Source organism: Oreochromis niloticus, unplaced genomic scaffold (assembly GCF_001858045.2).
Source record: "Oreochromis niloticus isolate F11D_XX unplaced genomic scaffold, O_niloticus_UMD_NMBU tig00000287_pilon, whole genome shotgun sequence".
NCBI classification, from domain to species: domain Eukaryota; kingdom Metazoa; phylum Chordata; class Actinopteri; order Cichliformes; family Cichlidae; genus Oreochromis; species Oreochromis niloticus.
In genome coordinates this window covers 700-15,805 of record NW_020327108.1, presented here as the reverse complement: position 1 = coordinate 15,805, position 15,106 = coordinate 700, and the positions used below count along the sequence as shown (strand labels likewise).

At 42.4% G+C, this 15,106-nt stretch overlaps 1 long non-coding RNA gene across 1 annotated transcript; it reads left to right on the top strand.

The window, feature by feature from the left end:
- The first annotated feature begins 7,500 nt into the window (after window positions 1–7,500).
- On the top strand, window positions 7,501–8,955 carry LOC109200901 (uncharacterized). The gene is made up of 2 exons (XR_002060959.2): window positions 7,501–7,737; window positions 7,909–8,955. It is a non-coding gene; the product is annotated as an uncharacterized LOC109200901 (long non-coding RNA).
- Window positions 8,956–15,106: the final 6,151 nt, after the last annotated feature.

Below are 15,106 nucleotides of genomic sequence, written 5' to 3'. Positions count from 1 at the left end.
TAGTGGCTCATAGGTGTCTAACTTTATGCCTGCTTCCTAATCTGTCACGCTCATCAGTGGCTCATGGTTGCTTAAGGCCTATGTCTGTACTTGACCACAGAGGCAGAGCATCATTCAGTCCTGCCAGCTGCCTATCTAGGGAGCATTTCAAGGATGACACACTCCACTTTCTCTGCAGCAAGACAGCTCATAACGTTTTAACAGTGTCTCCCTGTCCTCATACTTCTATATCATCTTCTATAATAGATAACTATACACTATCATTGCAATCTACACTACAGCTCAAAAGTTTGAAGTCAATTAGAAATGTCTTGTTTTTTTTTTAAAAAAATACTCAAATTCTTTTTCATATTTTGTAAATTAGTCAGAAATATAAAGAAATTTCAATGTTTAAAACTCACATTGATCCCAAATTATGATTGATGTTTGATAAAATATCTACAGGTGTACAGATGCCCATTTACAGCCATTATAGCTACTGTGTACATTATATTACCTCCCCTCAGTTTGTCCTGTTAAATCTCAACTTATTAGTGACCAAACCTTTTTCCAAAGACATCAGCACAAACCAACATCATTTTGTCGTCTAATACAAAATTAAATTTGCCATTTTATTTTTTAAACATCCCACTTTTTTTCTTTCTAATTTCATTAACATACATTTGCACATTTGTATAACAACAGCTGGACCTCCAGATCTATTAAGCTTTCAGTTTTTTCTCAGTGTCACACAGGGAATAGTTTCCATCTCTTTCAATAAGAAAGCCAAATCTTTAACCAGATCTTTGTTTCTTTCAATCATTCCCATATTTATCACCTCCTGTAATATAATTATAGTTAACCAGGGCTTAGCTACTTTGATCTGCAGTGACCTCTGGGCTGTGGATACCTATTTTTTATTTTCACAGGTGCAGAGCCTTTTCTACAAAATTAAAAGTATACTGCATTTTTTAAAAGTACCATTAGCATTAATGGAGACAAGTAACTGAAGATTGAACACAGTGATCAGTAGAGAAGAAAGAAAATAACCCATTTCAACATTTTCAGTTCAGATCAAAATTATTGTTGTGATTAAGGAAACAGTAAATTTTGCCACATTATTGTCTTGATCCTCCAATTTTCTTTTCCAATGTGATTAAACCAAATTCAACTTAAAAAAAAAAAAGCAGATCCACCCAGACGTTTAAACTTTCTGGGTTTTTTGTATTTTTTATTATCAGTTTAACACATGGTTTAATTTTCATTTCTTACAGTAAGAATCCTCCAACAACTTTTTGAAAGAAACATTTTTTTGTCTTTTCTCAATTTTGAGACCAACTGAACCCCCAAACCTGAAGCTCCAGACCCCAAACTAACCAAATTTAATGTTTCCTTCATCAGCACAGTAATTTTAGCTCTTGGTGTGTGATGTCTACTCACAGTTTTGGTGCTTGCTTCTTTGACTTGATCCACGATTAGCTCCACACCATCTCTCTGCTGTTTTCTCTCTCCTCATGCTTCTCCTTCATGCGTCCTGTCCTCAGATATAATCCAACCAGCTGTCTCCTTGTTTCCAGCTTGACTTGTTTAGCAAAATTTCCAGTTAAGTTAAGATAAATCCAGAAAAGTTTTCCTGCTTCAAAAGCTCTTCCAGCTGCCTGTCTTGTTGTCCTCCTGTTCTTTTGCATTTTTGTATTTGTATTTTTGACTTCATGTTGCCATGACAACAGAACAGAGAGCATTATGGTAGATTAAATCAGGGGTTCTGTCCTGCAGAAGTGTTGGTGATGTCGTGGGGAGCAGAGGTTTAAGTTTGTTAATGAGGTTTATCTTTAAACAGACACTCACTGATCCTGCAAGAGCAGGAATTAAACTACAAACCCTCATAGTCCCCATCAGTATTGTTCATTCTGCTCTGCAGCAATGGTCACAGTGGCTGGTTTAAGTAGTTTAAGCATGTTTTTATGACATTTTTATGAACAGCTGTCTGCACTGATGTTTACTGGGTACTCGAACATGTTATGTTGACGTCCTCGAGTACACAAACACAAAAACCTGTTTTATTCTGAATAAATGTGTGAGATGGCCCTCAGGCCTCTGTGTCCACGTCCAGGTTTGGGGGCTACTTGGATTAGGGGAGTTTTATTTAGAGTAATGTTGAGGCTGTATTTGGCCTCCCTCAGTCTTTCAGGTCATTCGGGCTTATTTGAATGTTGTTTGCTTTACACAGCACAGCAACACACACTACACATTACCACTGAACTGACAACATATTTGACTTTTGTTGGGCTTTTTTTTTTTCTTTTTTTTTTTAAATTTGCTTTTTATGCAGTTGATGTGTGGTGTCCATCATTTTGGCTGATCAAAAATCTTCATAGGGTCACTACAGGCCAAGGTAATGCCATCCATAGTAAGTATCTGGTTAGATGCCGGGTTTTTAAGAATTTTAGGGTTAGTTTTGTCTGAATTCGAAGCAGAAAATTCGAGGTCATCCAGGCCTTTATGTCTATAAGACATGTCCTATTTGTGTCATCTGACTTCATAGATAACCATAACTGGCTATCAGCTGCATTGCATTGGAAATGCATCCTGTGTGTTCTAATAATACTTCCTAATGTATTAGGAAGTATTGATTATGTAAAAAGGTCCCAGCAGATATGCAGCTGGGTTGAAATGAGAGGCTGCAAATCTTTAGTTATATCAGGCAGCTAGATTAAAAATCCTCCAGGAAATCTGAACAGAACCTTTAAAATCCAAATCCAACTTAACTGAAGAGTAAAAGAGTGGACAAGCTCAAAATGTAATAGCCCTCAACTTCTGTCCCTTCCAGGACTCTCACTGAGTGACTACAATAGTTAACATAGCCTGTGAGCAAGCACTTGGCAACAGTGAGAAGGAAAAACTCCCTTTTAACAGGAAACAGCTTTGGCAGCGAGAGAAGGAGAGAGCATACTTTCATTCTTGTAAAAAGATTATGCCATCTCAAGAGCAACAGAAGCAGGAATCGTCAGAGGCACGAAGCACCGGACCTTCCCTGCTAAGTGCTCCGAGCAAAACTCTCCTTCTCTCCCCTTACTACGAGTTTCTGCTGTTGACCCACTAGATGGCAGGCTTTTGCCATGAGCAGGCCAGGAAAAAACATAGTTGTTGACACATCTATTCAGTTACTTACAGCAAGAATGACTATGACCTGTCCTATAACATACCTCAGAATTAATCCGAGGGACAGAATACTCAGTTACGTTGCAATAGGTTTAGGCAGCTGGGGTATTCTCATGATGCACTCAGTGTTTCTTCTTCCAGTCAGCTTTTTCAATCACTACGTGTTTATACATCTCTCTATATTTAATTATTAGTTATGTATAATCTCAGGCTTTCTTCCACAGCGTGTCATTGTCCCGATTTCCTCCCGTCACCTCCAACCAGTCGTGGCAAATGGCCGCTCCTCCATGAGCCTGGTTCTGCTGGAGGTTTCTTCCTGTTAAACGGGGGGTTTTCCTTCCTGATATTGCCAAAGCGCTTGCTCTTAGGGGGTCATACGATTGTGGGTGTTCTCTGTTTTCTCTGTATTATTGTAGGGTCTTTACCTTACAATATAAAGTGCCTTGAGGCAACTGTTGTTGTGATTGTTTTGGTGAATTTTGGTGAAAATTTTAATCATTGATACTTTCCAAAACAAGGGTATAAACCTGAGCAAACACCTGGATTTTTAAGAGAAGAGTGAGAGATGATTTATTTGTGATGTGATTTTATTTCTAGATAACATTAATACTAGTGAATGAAATGACTACAAATCTTTCTTTGAGTTTATTTAATTCCTGAAAAAAAATGACAAAAACAATACAAATGTAGTGTAGCATGATATGATGTATGAATCACAGCATCAGAAAACTGTACAACTCGTTTCAGTTGTTTTTCCATGTTTGGAAGTAAACTTTTGACAAAAATGTTTAGTTTTGTTATTACTGAATAAGACACAACAAGGTAAATGTAATTTTTTCAGAGTGTAATCTAAAACACCTTTAGTTCACTTTTGATTTTAAGTGCTTCAAAGAAGATAGAAAATGATTTCATTCTGCAGTATGGAGCGTCTCCAGTAGATGGCGATAGTGCATTACAAAAGTAATGTTAATAACAAGGCAAACAAAGATTTGTGCCAAATTAAATGAACACCCAAGGGCGTAGATTTGGTTTTGGCATTGGTGGGGACGGGTGTTTCAACCACCGAACCCTGCCCTGTTTCTTTTTTTTCCCTTTTTGCCTTTGCTTCTTGATAAAAAAATGAGAAATATACTTGCCTACATGTGCTATTCTACATGCTTTTAAACCATTTAAAATTAAAATTCATAGTTTTATATGTGAATTATATAATGTTAAATTACTATTAAACAAATGACTAAGTATTTTAGACTTTAGTTTACTTCAGCCATATTCCATATAAATCAGGTATCATACAAAAATAAAAATAGCTTCAAATATTCAATTCAATTCAATTTTATTTATATAGCGCCAAATCACAACAAAAGTCGCCTCAAGGCGCTTCATAGGTACAGAGAAAAACCCAACAATCATATGACCCCCTATGAGCAAGCACTTTGGCGACAGTGGGAAGGAAAAACTCCCTTTTAACAGGAAGAAACCTCCGGCAGAACCAGGCTCAGGGAGGGGCGGGGCCATCTGCTGCGACCGGTTGGGGTGAAAGAAGGAAAACAGGATAAAGACATGCTGTGGAAGAGAGACAGAGATTAATAACAGATATGATTCGATGCAGAGAGGTCTATTAACACATACTGAGTGGGAAAGGTGACTGGAAAGGAAAAACTCAGTGCATCATGGGAATCCCCGGCAGCCTACGTCTATTGCAGCATAACTAAGGGAGGATTCAGGGTCACCTGGTCCAGCCCTAACTATATGCTTTAGCAAAAAGGAAAGTTTTAAGCCTAATCTTGAAAGTAGAGATAGTGTCTGTCTCCCGAATCCAAACTGGAAGCTGGTTCCACAGAAGAGGGGCCTGAAAACTGAAGGCTCTGCCTCCCATTCTACTTTTAAATACAACAAGTAGGCCTGCAGAGCGAGAGCGAAGTGCTCTAATAGGGTGATATGGTACTACAAGGTCATTAAGATAAGATGGGGCCTGATTATTTAAGACCTTGTATGTGAGGAGCAGGATTTTGAATTCAATTCTGGATTTAACAGGAAGCCAATGAAGGGAAGCCAAAACAGGAGAAATATGCTCTCTCTTTCTAGTCCCTGTCAGTACTCTTGCTGCAGCATTTTGGATTAGGTGAAGACTTTTCAGCGAGTTTTTAGGACATCCTGATAATAATGAATTACAGTAGTCCAGCCTGGAAGTAATAAATGCATAAACTAGTTTTTCAGCGTCACTCTGAGACAGGATATTTCTAATTTTAGAGATGTTGCGCAAATGGAAGAAAGCAGTCTTACATATTTGTTTAATATGTGCATTGAAGGACATGTCCTAGTCAAAAATGACTCCAAGGTTCCTCACAGCGTTACTGGAGGCCAAGGTAATGCCATCCAGAGTAAGAATCTGCTTAGATACCATATTTCTAAGATTTTCAGGGCCGAGTACAATAACCTCAGTTTTATCTGAATTAAGAAGCAGAAAGTTAGCGGCCATCCAGGTCTTTATGTCTTTAAGACATTCCTGCAGTTTAACTAATTGGTGTGTGTTACCTGGCTTCATGGATAGATAGAGCTGCGTGTCATCTGCATAGCAGTGAAAATTTATGCTATGTCTTCTAATGATGCTGCCTAAGGGAAGCATGTACAATGTAAATAGAATTGGTCCTAGCACTGAACCCTGTGGAACTCCATAACTGACCTTAGTGGGTGAAGAGGACTCTCCATTTACATGTACAAATTGGAGTCTATTAGATAGATATGATACAAACCACTGCAGTGCAGTACCTGTAATACCTACAGCATGTTCTAATCGCTCTAATAGGATATTATGGTCAACAGTATCGAACGCAGCACTGAGGTCTAGCAGGACAAGCACAGAGATGAGTCCACTGTCAGAGGCCATAAGAAGATCATTTGTAACCTTCACTAAAGCTGTTTCTGTGCTGTGATGAGCTCTGAAACCTGACTGAAACTCTTCAGATAAGCCATTCCTCTGCAGATGATCTGTTAGCTGTTTGACAACTACTCTTTCAAGGATTTTTGATATGAAAGGAAGGTTGGAGATTGGCCTATAATTAGCTAAGACTGCTGGGTCTAGAGATGGCTTTTTAAGTAAAGGTTTAACTACAGCCAGCTTGAAGGCCTGTGGTGCATAGCCGATTATTAGAGATAGGTTGATCATATTTAAGATTGAAGCATTAATTAATGGCAGGACTTCTTTGAGCAGTTTTGTAGGAATGGGGTCTAAAAGACACGTTGATGGTTTGGAGGAATTAATTATTGAAGTTAACTCAGAAAGATCAATTGGAGAAAAAAAGAGTCCAACTTAACATCGATGGTACTAAGAGTAGCTGTAGATAATATTACATCTGTGGGATGATTATTGGTAATTTTTTCTCTAATGATAAGAATTTTATTTGTGAAGAAGTTCATGAAGTCATTACTAGTTAATGTTAAAGGGATTGTTGGCTCAGTAGAGCTCTGACTTTTTGTCAGCCTGGCTACAGTGCTGAAGAGAAACCTGGGGTTGTTCTTATTTTCTTCAATCAGTGACGAATAGTAAGATGTTCTGGCTTTGTGGAGGGCTTTCTTATAAAGCAGCAAACTATTTCTCCAGGCTAAATGATGATCCTCTAAATTTGTGACACGCCATTTCCTCTCCAGCTTACGAGTCATCTGCTTTAGGCTACATGTTTGAGAATTATACCACGGATACCACAAATACAGTCAAGACAATAAAAGAATATGACTTTAAGGACTTAAATGTGGGGCGGAGAGATTTCACAGGTCTTTCCTCCCCACTGCTATCAGACTCCACAAAGACTTTTGCAGCTGATCAAACACACACAAACCCACACATGTGCAATAAGACTAAATGTAATACTCTTTTCTGACAAAGTTGTACTTTTACTCAGTTGTATATAACATTTGTATTCTATTTTTATCCTATTGTATATTTTATTCTAGTTTATTCTATTCTAATGTGTACAGTTGTGTACAGTATATTATTCTTATTGTATTCTAATTTTTGCTATATAACTTTGCACTGTCCACTTTCTGCTGTGACAAAACGTATTTCCCACCTGTGGGACTAGAAACTCAATATTGTATGTAGTAAATTAAGTCAAATATAACCCTATAAGCTATACTACTTTTTCCTTTGGTGTCACGGGGTGGAATGGACAAGTTAACTTGGTGTTTTTAATCATCTTACATGTGTTGTGTTTGTGTTTTAATGTTGAGTGTTTTATTTTTTCCCACTATTGCATGCTTTTATTGTATTTATTGTTGACTTGTCCCGGAGAGACTTCGCCCCTCCCTGATTGCTAACTTGGCACACCTGGGATTCACAGAGGCCAATAAGAGGGCCTGGCAGGACAGAGATGGCGAAGTAGCTGGTGGCAGGCGGCGGCCGCAATAGGTTTGGAGGCCCTGGCGAGTGGGCTGCAGAAAGTCAACTGGGATTAAGGAATATTCTGCAACGATGCCTGAAATTTGCAACTGAGGGACGGGCGGAAAAGTACGCTGGATGCCGGGCGAGGGACGAGATACCTGACACGCGCTTGAGCCTAAGACAGCAGTGGGCAGAGATCGGAGCTCTGCCCTCCCGGGGTAAGTCTCGCCCAACTAATGATTAAAAGGCGCTTCCGGTCATTAAAAGAGGAGAGTGACTGCCGTTTTCCTCCCGTCCCTCAGCTGCGGCATTCTGCTATTTTATTTTAATAATTGTTGCCCCCCCTCTTTTTTAAATTTTTTTTATTTATTTATTTTTGGTTGTCCCAGTCCAGCCCAACCCTGGCAGACGACCAACAATGCGTCGGTCCACCAGGAAAACGAACCGTATGCCAGATTACCGGTCCAGCACTGCGGATGCCAGATGTGATATTGGAAGGGGAACATTTTCAAGAGACTTTACTGCAGCACATCTCTCCAGAATATCAGTTATACCCTGGGTCTGCCATAGGGCCTCCATTACATAAACACCTAGGACGACAATTTACAGTCAAATCAAGTTTGCATAGATGGTCTTTGATCAGTGGTTGTTGATCAATGGTCAGGACAAATTGCATATGAATGATCAATGAACTGACCTCAACACCTATATTGTTCAGTGAGCTAGTTTCAGTCATTGTGCAAAGTAACTGATATAAGGTTGGAGAAGCCTGCAGCCAGCGGAGACTGAAAAGGCCACTTGGATGAGTGAGGGAACGTTTTCTGACACTGAAAAAGCAAAGTCCAGATGAACAGAATCAACCATTTGAGCAGACTGAAAAATGTGCTCAAATAACCAGAAAAACCAAAAAAACAAACAAACAAAAAAAAAAAAACCAAAACGCACAGAACTTTTTGAATCAATGTCAGTGAAGAGAAGAAAGTAATCATGAAGCATATGTAACATGGTGGACTAATGTGTCTATATTAATTCACCTCCATATTATTATATGAAGTTGCACTGGGTTGGGAGTGGTTGTGTGTGTCTGTGTAACGGAGGGGGAAGGTGTTTCTTTGCACAGATGTTAAAAAAAGAGAAACCCTCCTAAAAACGGACAGAGCAGTGGGGCAGCCAAGGGAATGCACACAAATTTAAAAACTGTAAGGATAAGATATTTATTACATTTAAACAGGTAAAAAAAAAAATAATAAAATAGATTAAAACAGCCCTGGCCAGGGGACAACAATAAAAATCAATAAAACACAACGTTAAAAGTCCAGTGGCGTCCGCCACGGTATACGAGTCACTAATAACAAATCCGGTGAAGCAATACAGGGAGGGAACCCGGCGGCGTCCTCGCCTTCCTCTCCGCGTTCTGCGCCCCGATGCGCTAAAAACGGAAAGGCAGCAGCAGTCACTACTCTTTTAGGGAGCTATCGTTCATTAAAAGGGGACAAGTCAAAAAGACTTACCCCGGATGGGCAGAGCTCTCAACTCTGCCCGCCGCTTCCTTGTGACCGGTAAATGGCACTGGCCTGCCTCGCCGCCTCTAATTCTTCGCAGACGCGTAATCCGGGCTTCCGTTGCTGCAGCAGTCGGACCGCTCGCCCCGCGTCGCTGGCTTTCCCTCCTTTCACGCCAAGCTGTACCAGTCCCGCACTGACGCCAACTCCGGCGGCGCCGCCGCTTGCGGCCGTCAGCTGCCACTTCTAGACCGCCATCACTGCTACTCTCTCCCTCAGGCCTCTTGTTTGTCGTCTGGTAGGCCCTCTTATTGGCCTCCGGGAACCTCGCAGGTGTATATGGTTCATAATCAGGGAGGGACGGAGTCTTTCCGGACAAGTTGACGGTGTAACCAAAAACATGCAATATAAGTAAAACACTGCACAAAATATAACCAAAACATGCAATATAAATAAATAAACACACTTCACATTAAAACACAACAAAGCAAAAACAACATCCGTCCTTCCCTGGATGACATCTGTGTCACATTTCTGGTGAGCCAATGGCTGTAATGGGGTTGGACTAATTAGAGGCAGGTGTAATTGACTGCACTGATACACTGGTCTACTTATAGCCCACACTACAAACACTGCTGTGTAATTTTGCCTCTCTGTGCAGGTATGTAATGTGATGATATGTTTGGGCTGGATGGGTTTTGCGCTATGAATTCTATAGTGAATGTGTTATTTTGTCTCTATGCAGGCCAGGGCCTATTAAATGCCACAGCCTAAAGGCAGTGGAGTTGCAGAGGCTGGAGTGACCACTGGCTATCTACTTTCAGGGTGGTGGGTCTCAGAGGACAACTGCTAACCCTGTTGAAGTCAACACGTGGAGTGCAACTGGCGTTGTGGCATAACTGGGCTCTGGTCTTGGGACTGTATGTTTTTACTTGATCTGCAAATGGGACACTGGACTGTTTTATCTTATCTTTTGATTGTATCAAATTATCTTTTAGAATTTTATTGACTGTCATCCTTTTGCCCACAGCTGAGACTGTTGGTCAGACCTAGACTCTTTTTGTGTGTGTTAGCCTACACATACATGATTGTTAACCATTGTTAAATTTCCCAATTCTTTGATCTTTGGGCTGAAGGAAGAACAACACTCGGTGTATAAAAATGCTCAATCAACAATCTCTTTATTCCATAAAACACTTTGACTATAAACGTCCAGACGGGAGATGTGGACAGGATGGGGTCCGCCCGATCTCAAAGTGTCTGACCGTTTCTCCCATTCTTATAGCGTCAGACCCCTCCAAAGTCATAAAACCTAAACATCTACATTCTCTCTTAGTGAGCCCAAGTTATGACCTTGGCTTCTTGTGCAGTATGTTCTATTCTTTCTAATCAGACAAATAAGGCCATGATTCTCTGAAAACAGTATTTCTTATAAATCAGCAGTATAATGCATCATAAAACAATGTAATTCATTCATAATAAATCAGCAGTCTAATGTAATACAAATCAGTCTAATAAATCTAATAGTTGTCACCTTATTCTAAGTCAAGAGGTGAATGCAACCTAAAACTACATAATGATTTCACAATCTTTAATTAGAGGTATAACGTGGCATAAGATAATATAATAATCTCACACCATGTGGAATACATTAATACGTGTTGAAATCCACGCTGTTTGAATTCAAGTAATTCATAAAATACTAACAGCACCCAAAGTCTGTGCGTAAAAACACCAGGAGCACCATTGCGCACGGTCTGCTGTGTGCTGGAGTGGTGTAGTGTAAAGGGGAGAGTGACACCGGTGGCGCGAGTTTCCTCGATGCACATTTTGTTCTTTACTGCCTGCGCTCTGAACCACGTCAGGACAGGAAGAGCAGAGACTCCAGCGAATTCATGCACACTGAAAGATGTGCTTCAATTACAATAAAAGCGGCCGTAGAGTAGAAGATTTTGAAATTCGTGTCAATGAAGGGAAGACAGTGGTCGTGTATGCTTTCACTGTTGAAATCCACGCTGTGAGCACAGCACGGGAGCGACGGCGACGAAATGACTCTGGCAGTTGTGGGGAAATGCAGGCACACACTGACTCACGGAGAGCCGGTCGCTGTGCACTCAGCTTCATCAACCAGCACCTTCGCGTATGGTCTCGTCCACGCTGCGAGCAGGTTTTGACAAACTGTCGAAGGGAAGCTGGTGTCCATCAGTTCTGTATTTCAGGTTTCATGTTGTTTCATGTTTTATCCCCATCATAACCTGTTTGCCGGTCGGGGACAGAGATCATCCTGTGGGGATGTCGGTGGAGGGGGAAAATCCACGACCGACAGAGAGCGGTCTAAGCCACGATCTCGAGGATCTTAACGACACCCTGAGATTCAGTGTTTGGAGCTCATACGCGATTCCCATCACGACCTCTTTAGATAGAGATCATTACGCGGGGATTTCCATCGAGGACGGCACGAGATCGGTGAAAGACACGATCCCGAGGACCTAGACTGACATCCACAGTACAGTGTCTGGAGCGCAAACAGGTGTGCGGTTGTGGCGGAAGTGTGGTTCCTGGCTCAGCTGCAGGGGAGGGGCGGTACAGTGAGCTCAAGTGGCGGTGCTGGGCAGGTGAGTGGACAGGTGGTGGTGATGGCAATGACGAGCTCCCTACTGCTTTTAGTGACGCTGGAGTGGAGAGGAGGACGCATCGACAGGAGCTGTGCGCGCAACACCGGGAGAGCTGCAGTGCAATTATGTGTGTGCCAACCCAGAAAGTGCATGGTTGCGGGTCGTGAAATAAAGGAGAAACAGTACACGCTGTGTGTCTGTGGGTCCTTCAACAGCGGTGTTTTACTCCGAGGCAGTTTGCTGAATCAAAAGTCAACACATCTACTCCGTTCACGAAGAACGCCACAAATATTCTCCTGGTGTGATTTCTGATGACATGATGGAAAGCATACACGATTACAGTCTTCTCTTCGCGGACAGGAATTTAAACACACAACAGAGGGAACGGTGCTCCTGGTGTTTTTACGCACAGACTGTGGGTGCTTTTCCCTTTTATGAACTGCTTGAATTCAAACCGAGCATTCATGGAGCCTTTTGCCTGACATCGTGTGTTACACCACTCTATAATCAAACTATTAAATCTTATAATGCTGGGTTCAACATCATCCTGTAGACGGGAGGGACGCATTTTAAAGATGAAATGTGTACAGCTGTCCAAATGTGTAATAGAAGGATCATTCTTGGTGACAAATAATTAAAAAAAAATAATAAAAATTAAAATGTTAATCACAATAAAATTCTGTCCGTGTGTTAATGTGGATTCTTCTCTGGAGGCTTCAGCACATCAAATCAGAGCGCCACTGTGCATCGACGTATCGGGCTGTAGGCTGCACTTTCCCCGCTGTCTACCTCCGAGCAATAGCCCGGCTCCTTCCGCCCGCGTCTCTCCAGTGCTGTGCTCACAGCGCGGATTGTAACACGGACAAAAAACAAAGTAACATCTTTTCTGTGCGCACGGCCACAGCTTTCTTTCATTAAAAGCTGTTTGAATTTGTGGGTTTAAAATGTTTCAGTTTGCACTCATTCCTATTAAACAGCAGAGCATATCAAAGATTGTAACTACACAAGTCATGTATAAAATTAACGGCACATCACAGGGGGTTGTTAGATCATTTTAATAGTCATCTTTTCAACATATATATGTATGTATGTATATTTATCAGTTTCCATGTGTCTCGTTGACATAGCAGCTCTCGGCTCCGGCGTCATCAGAAGCTGGCCATGAACAGGGCACCATGGCTCCGTGCATAGCCTCACACGTTGTAGCTCGTTCTTCCGTGGTTTTGCTTTCCTGTGAAATGGTCTTAGGAAGAGAAACTGTCAGCGCGCACAGACCAGCTGAGCCAATCCTGTCGCTGGTGACGCCGCGATCACACCCTGCTACTCTGCTCCGTTCACGAAGAACACCACAAATATTCTAGTCAGGTAGATCACAGCAAGCCTTTTGTTGGACACGTGAAATGTTGCGACCAGCCCGTGAGTCTCGTTATAATTTAGCTGGATCCGAAGCCAGAGAACAAACACAAGACCCACAGCGGCCTCTGCTGCTGTGCAGCACTGACACGTCCCGCGCCTCCATCCATAGTTTGTTTTAGTTCGAGTGCAACAAATGCTTTGGTGAATCTCTGCAGGGGCTCGAAGAGTGTGTGACAGTGAGGAAAGCAGTATCTTTAATATTTCAAACTGCACTTGTTCAGCCGAGAGTTTTCTGGTCAGTCAGCCTTTCAAATAAATGATCACTCCAATCCCTGCCACTTCTATTTAAAACGCGATGACATTTATCGACTTTGACACCGACACCACCGGCCTGTCTCCTTTCTTTGAACGTTGTACTCTTCAAAGGTCTATTGACTATTGTTTCCTCCCAAGTAATATTTTATTCTGGAGCAGATCAACGAAGTGGCAGTCTTAAAGTAGGTTCATTAAGAACTTGAGTTGAAGTTGGTCTCTGGATCTTGTCGAGTGTGTTCATCAAATTTTCGTTCATGTGTCAACAGCTTTTGTTGCAGTCTGCTATTGAAATAATGAATGAATCTGTCTGGTCCGGGGTTTTTATCATCTAACCCACAGCTGATCCGCCCACTTTAATGCACTGGCTTGGCACTCCTACTGTACTTGCAAACGGCCACAGCGAGATCTGTGGCGCGAGCTTCCTCGATTCACATTTTCTACTTCACTATCGCCTGCGCTCCGAACCACGCCAGGACACGGAGAGCAGAAACTCCCGCGGATTCACACACACTGAAAGGTGTGCTTCAATAACCACAAAAGCGACGGCAGAGTAGAGGTGTTTTAAATGTATGTCCACGAATTGAAGACAGTAGTCGTGTATGCTTTCACTGTTGAAATCCACGCTGTGAGCACAGCACGGGAGCGACGGCGACGAAATGACTCTGGCAGTTGTGGGGAAATGCAGGCACACACTGACTCACGGAGAGCCGGTCGCTGTGCACTCAGCTTCATCAACCAGCACTTTCGCGTACGGTCTCGTCCACGCTGCGAGCAGGTTTTGACAAACTGTCGAAGGGAAGCTGGTGTCCATCAGTTCTGTATTTCAGGTTTCATGTTGTTTCATGTTTTATCCCCATCATAACCTGTTTGCCGGTCGGGGACAGAGATCATCCTGTGGGGATGTCGGTGGAGGGGGAAAATCCACGACCGACAGAGAGCGGTCTAAGCCACGATCTCGAGGATCTTAACGACACCCTGAGATTCAGTGTTTGGAGCTCATACGCGATTCCCATCACGACCTCTTTAGATAGAGATCATTACGCGGGGATTTCCATCGAGGACGGCACGAGATCGGTGAAAGACACGATCCCGAGGACCTAGACTGACATCCACAGTACAGTGTCTGGAGCGCAAACAGGTGTGCGGTTGTGGCGGAAGTGTGGTTCCTGGCTCAGCTGCAGGGGAGGGGCGGTACAGTGAGCTCAAGTGGCGGTGCTGGGCAGGTGAGTGGACAGGTGGTGGTGATGGCAATGACGAGCTCCCTACTGCTTTTAGTGACGCTGGAGTGGAGAGGAGGACGCATCGACAGGAGCTGTGCGCGCAACACCGGGAGAGCTGCAGTGCAATTATGTGTGTGCCAACCCAGAAAGTGCATGGTTGCGGTCGTGAAATAAAGGAGAAACAGTACACGCTGTGTGTCTGTGGGTCCTTCAACAGCGTGTTTTACTCCGAGGCAGTTTGCTGAATCAAAAGTCACACATCTACTCCGTTCACGAAGAACGCCACAAATATTCTCCTGGTGTGATTTCTGATGACATGATGGAAAGCATACACGATTACAGTCTTCTCTTCGCGGACAGGAATTTAAACACACAACAGAGGGAACGGTGCTCCTGGTGTTTTTACGCACAGACTGTGGGTGCTTTTCCCTTTTATGAACTGCTTGAATTCAAACCGAGCATTCATGGAGCCTTTTGCCTGACATCGTGTGTTACACCACTCTATAATCAAACTATTAAATCTTATAATGCTGGGTTCACATCATCCTGTAGACGGGAGGGACGCATTTTAAAGATGAA